General features: G+C 44.3%; 1 pseudogene; it reads left to right on the plus strand.

Moving 5' to 3' along the window:
• The first annotated feature begins 5,074 nt into the window (after positions 1–5,074).
• On the plus strand, positions 5,075–5,727 carry LOC141161122 (histone H1A-like; annotated as a pseudogene).
• Positions 5,728–6,000: the final 273 nt, after the last annotated feature.

Below are 6,000 nucleotides of genomic sequence, written 5' to 3' on the forward strand. Positions count from 1 at the left end.
CATGTGAACACGCCCCCTACAACTCTATTGGCTAGTTCATAAAATAACATGAGCCCGCCAAATACGTGTGATGTCTGCGGCCAATCACTGTTCTGAGCTGTTCCCATTTTTTTTCCAATACAAAAAGATAAAAAGAGCTTATTTGTTCCTTTCTACCATGTTAGTTTTGAAATTAGTTGTACAATATTACATTAAAGTGATTTTTGTTTTATGCAGGAGCTGGAACACACCTTTTTTTTCTTGTTCAGACACTTTTTATCTGTTACTAATAGACGCAGGGTCACATTATGTCTACATGCGTCTTCTACAGCAGCAGCCAGTGTCTATATTTCTATACACCCAGTACAGTGAGCTGTACAGCGGCTCATCCATCATCAGTGACATTCCGCAGCGCAATGGTTTTCTAGTTCCCACATCAGAGAACTACACCCCCACATCCTCCTTCACTAATCCAGATGCAGGTGACAGGGATGATGGATTAGGATGATGGAACCAGTGACATGATTCCCCTAGGACATAGGCCCCTTCCCTCCAAACACGACACTGTACTGTCAATTGCAAGAGATCTGCCCGGATCTGGCCGCGTTCATAGGACTGGTGTGCTCAGGACACAGCGCAGCTCTCACGTGTAGTAAAGTCCCGATTCATCTGTACTCTGCTGCTCCCTGTACACACTATGATCTAGAAGCGTCAGGAAATATACGGACTCTGATCATACAGCTCTGCCGGGGGCAAGGTGGCGGCTCTGATCATCCAGGAGGCTCTGCATTCACCCACGTAATATTCTAGATATATTCCCTGTGGTGTCCGCGCCCATCCTACCACAGACTAAAGCCAGCTTCATATGTTCCACCAGGAGCCTGATGTGATCGCTCGGGGTCTGGGATGGGGGAAGTCGCCTCTTCCGTGCAGCGCTGGGGAACGCGTATAGATGTGGAGCCGGGATCTGCACAAACACTAATGAGTTAAACAGAGGAGGATTTATTTTTATCGGGTACTGGTTGACACTTTAGACCGATGTTTCTCGGTCATTGATTGATCACAGATGTGTTAGTTGTTTTGAATGTCCCTCTCAGACGGACGTCGGATTCTTTTACGTCTCCCCTCCCCCACCCCAATATTGGTAGCAGTATATTCACTAATGTCCAGGGTGGTTTCCTTACTACTACCCTCATCATCCCGGCTCGGCGGTACTACTGCACACAGCCGGACATTAGCTCCTCAGGAGGAGGCCGCTTCTTTGTGGCCCGGATTTTTCTTAGGAAATGTAGCATCATGTTCCATCACAAATCTCCTGCCTGGAGCTGTGGAAATGTTCTCTATGTAGATTGCGGGAATAAATTACTGAGAAGATAAGGGAGACATGGAGGGATCTGCTATGAAGTGTGCTTAGTGTTTTTTGGTGGGATATTGCTTAACCCCTTTACCCCCCAGGGTGGTTTGCACTTTAATGACCAGGCCAATTTTTACAATTCTGACCACTGTCAATTTATAAGGTAATTACTCTGAAACGCTTTAATGGATCCCACTGATTCTGAGACTGTTTTTTCGTGATATATTGTACTTCATGATAGTGGTAACATTTCTTTGATATCACTTCCATGTATTTGTAAAAAAATTGGAAATTTGGCGAAAATTTTACAATTTCACAATTTTCAAAATTCGAATTTTTATTCCGTTAAATCAGAGAGAAATGTTACACAAAATAGTTAATAAATAACATTTCCCACATGTCTACTTTACTTCAGCACAATTTTGGAACCAAATTTTTTTTTTATTAGTGCGCTATAAGGGTTAAAAGTTGATCAGCGATTTCTCATTTTTCCAACAAAATAAACAAAACCATTTTTTTAGGGACCACATCACATTTGAAGTGACTTTGAGGGGCCTTTATGACAGAAAATACCCAAAAGTAACACCATTCTAAAAACTGCACCCCTCAAGGTGCTCAAAACCACAATCAAGAAGTTTATTAACCTTTCACGTGCTTCACAGGAAATTTTGGAATGGGGAAGAAAAAAATTTACATTTAACTTTTTTCACAACAATGTTACTTTAGACCCCATTTTTATTTTTTCAGTGATAACAGGAAAAATTGGACCCCAAGATTTGTTGTGCAATTTCCCCTGAGCATGCAGATACCCCATATGTGGGGAAAAAGCACTGTTTGGGTGCACAGCAGGGCTCAGAAGGGAATGAGCGCCATTTGACTTTTTGAATGTAAAATTTGCTTGAATAATTAGCGGACGCCATGTTGTGTTTGGAGAGCCCCTGATGTGCCTAAACAGTGGAAACCACCCACAAGTGACACTATTTTGGAAACTAGACCCCTCAGGGAACTTATCTAAATGTATACTGAGCACCTTGAACCCCCAAGTGCTTCACAGAATTTTGTAACATTGAGCCGTAAAAATAAAACTTTCACATTTTTCCCACAAAAATGTTTTTCAGCCCTAAGTTTTGCATTTTCATAAGGGTAACAGGAGAAATTGCACCATACATCTTATTGTGCTATCTCTCCTGAGTTAGCCGATACCCCACATGTGGGGGAAAACCACTGCTTGGGTGTACGGCAGGGTTCGGAAGTGAAGGAACGCAATTTGACTTTTTGATGTAAAATTTGCATGAATAATTAGCGGATATTCCCCTGATATGCCTAAACAGTGGAAAACCCCCACAAGTGACACCATTTTGGAAACTAGACCCCTGAGGGAACTTATCTAGATGTGTGGTCAGCACCCTTAACCCCCAGGTGCTTCACAGAAGTTTAGAACAAGAAGCCGTGAAAATAAAAAAATCTAACTTTTTCCACAAAAATGATCTTTTTGCCCCAAATTTCTTAGTTTCACAAGGGTAAGAGGATAAAATGGAACCTAAAAACTGTTGTGCAATTTCTCCTGAGTACTCTAATACCCCATATATGTGGAAAATACACTGTTTGGGCGCACGTCAGGGTTCAGAAGGGAAGGAGCACTGTGTGACTTTTTGAACGCAAAATTGGCTGGAATCAAGAGTGAACGCCATGTCGCATTCCGGGAGCCCATGATGTGCCGAAATAGTGGAAAACCCCCACAATTGACTCCATTTTGGAACCTAGACCCCTCAAGGATTTTATTAAGGGGTATAGTGTACATTTTGAACTCAAAGGTACTACAGAATTTGAAAACATTTGTCATCATATTTAATAAGTTGTCATTAGTCTTAAGCGTAAGTGCTCGCTACTTGAGTTTGCACCAGGTACTCGGGTATGCACAAAGTATCGCAGGTACTCGAGTGACATGTTCGAGTCCCTGCCCCGCATGTTTCACGGTTGTAAGACACCCAAAAATAAACATGCGGGGATCGCTCGTGCATGGCAAGCGATCCCAGCAATGTTTCTCTTTGGCCGCGAAGCATATGGGGCAGAGACTCGAGCATATCACTCGAGCACCCGCGATACTCAGTGCATACCCGAGCACCCGGTGCAAACTCAAGTAGCGAGCACTTGCGCTCAACACTAGTCGCCATATTGTCATAATTTTTTTTTCTTAACTTTTGAAAAAATCCCAACCTCAACCCCAACTCTAATACAACCCTAAACCCAACCCCAACCATAGACCCAACCGTAACCCTACCCCAGCCCTAACCCCAACCCCAACCCTAACCCCAACCCTAGGCCAACCCTAACCCCAAAACTAACCCCAACCCTAACCTTATCTCATCCCTAACCCTAGCAGAACCCTAACCGTAGCCGAACCCTAACCGTTCCTCATGTGGTATAATTGATTAGAAGACTTTATTCTTCGGTGCTATTACAGCGATACCAGATTCATATAGGGTTTTTATGATTGACAGCTGTCACAACACTAAAAGACGCTTTTATTTCAAAGACTTGTTTTTACATCAGCATATTTTGAGAGCTATAATTTTTCCATATTTTATCCGACAGAGTCATGTGAAGGCTTGTTTTTTGCAGAACAAGTTGACATTTAAATTGGTACCATTTTCGGGCATGTGATATTTTTTGATCGCTTTCTATTCTGATTTTTGGGAGGCTGAAAAAGCAAAAACCAACAATTCAGGAATTGTTTTTTTGCTTTTTTTTATGCTGTTCCGCGTGTGGTAAAATTGGTAAGGCAGCGTTATTCTTCTGGTCAGTACGTTTACAGGGGTACCGCATTTATATAGTTTTTTATGATTTGGCGCTTTTACACAATAAAAAAGATTTTCTAGAAAAAATATTTTTTTAGTATCGCTTTATTCAGAGAGCTATAACTTTTTTATTTTTCAGATGGTGGACTTTTGTGGAGGCTTGTTTTTTTGCGGAACAAGGTGACGTTTTCAGCGGTACCATTTTTATTTACATTTGTCTTTTTGATCGCGAGTTATTCCATTTTTTGTTTGGCGGTATGATGATAAAGCACTGTTTTTTGCTTTGTTTTTCGTTTTTTTTTTTTACCGTGTTCACTAAATGGGTTAACTAGAGGGGCTGTTTTATAGGTCAGGTCGTTCCGGATGTGGTGATACCAAATATGTTTTTTTATTGTTTTGTTTTTTTTTTCATTTATTTTTTGGGGATTATATTTTTCTTTTTTTTTATATATTTTTACATTTTTATTTTTTTACTTTTCTACTTTTTTTTTTACTTTTACACATTGTCCCACTATGGGACTTTCACTTTTTGCAGCCTGATGGGCTGCATGGCATAGAGAGCAGCAGCTCCCTTTGTCATGCAGCCTGTCAGCGCTGCACACAGGGAGACATTACTTTGGTCGCACTCTGCGCATGACCAAAGTAACATCCTGCCTCCTGGTGACCCGGATGATGTCATGACGACACCGGGTCATCATGACAACTTCCGGAAGCCACCTCAGACATCGATGGACGCTGGAAGGAGAGGTGAGTATAGCGATCACCTCCCCCCTTGCCACCGCAATGCTGCGATCGACTTTGATCGCAGCATTGCGGGGGTTAATGTGCCTGGAGCGGTGCGGGACTGCTCCCTGCACATATTACCGGGTGTCAGCTGTGACTGAGCTCTGGCCTCAGTGTTTTCCTATCAGGAGATATTTGTGTTCTACTTCCGCAGAACACGATGGCAGATATCGCTCCAGCCGCCGCTCCCCCTCCCGCAGAACCAGCTGCCAAATCCAAGAAGCAGCCGAAGAAAGCCGCCATCGGGGGCGCCAAGAAAAGCAAGAAACCCTCCGGTCCCAGCGTTTTCCATCTGATCATGAAAGCCGTGTCCGCCTCTAAGGAGCGCAGTGGGGTGTCTCTGGCCGCCCTGAAGAAGGCTCTGTCTGCCGGAGGATACGATGTAGAGAAGAACAACAGCCGCCTGAAGCTGGCCGTCAAGTCTCTGGTCACCAAGGGAGCCCTCCTCCAGGTGAAGGGCAGCGGCGCCTCCGGGTCCTTCAAGCTGAACAAGAAGCAGCAGGAGACTAAGGACAAAGCAGCCAAGAAGAAGTCAGCAGCTGCGGCCCAACCCAAGAAACCCGCTGCAGCCAAGAAAGCCGCCAAGTCTCCGAAAAAGCCCAAGAAGGCTCCGACCGCGGCCAAGAGCCTGAAAAGGCCAAGAAGCCTGCAGCAGCTGCCAAGAAGGCGGCAAAAAGCCCCAAGATGCCAAAGGCCGCTCCGAAGCCCAAGAAGGTGACGAAGAGTCCGGCTAAGAAGGCGGCCAAACCCAATGCTGCCAAGAGTCCTGCTAAGAAGGCAGCTAAAGCCAAGAAGCCCGCGGCTAAGAAATAAGCCAAAGCCGCCCTGTTATTACACCGCAAAGGCTCTTTTCAGAGCCACCACCTTGTCCCCTGCAGAGCTGTATGATCAGTGCCACCACCTTGTCCCCTGCAGAGCTTTATGATCAGTGCCACCACCTTGTCACCGGCTGAGCTGTATGATCAGTGCCACCACCTTGTCCCCGGCAGAGCTGTATGATCAAAAAAAAGGGAAAGGGCCAATGTCCTCCGGAATTTTTGCCGTTTGATCCTAATTAGTCATTACATTATTACAATACTGATGATG

This window comes from Phyllobates terribilis, unplaced genomic scaffold (assembly GCF_046119375.1).
Source record: "Phyllobates terribilis strain yellow unplaced genomic scaffold, ASM4611937v1 Scaffold_9__5_contigs__length_417890890, whole genome shotgun sequence".
Lineage (NCBI taxonomy): Eukaryota > Metazoa > Chordata > Amphibia > Anura > Dendrobatidae > Phyllobates > Phyllobates terribilis.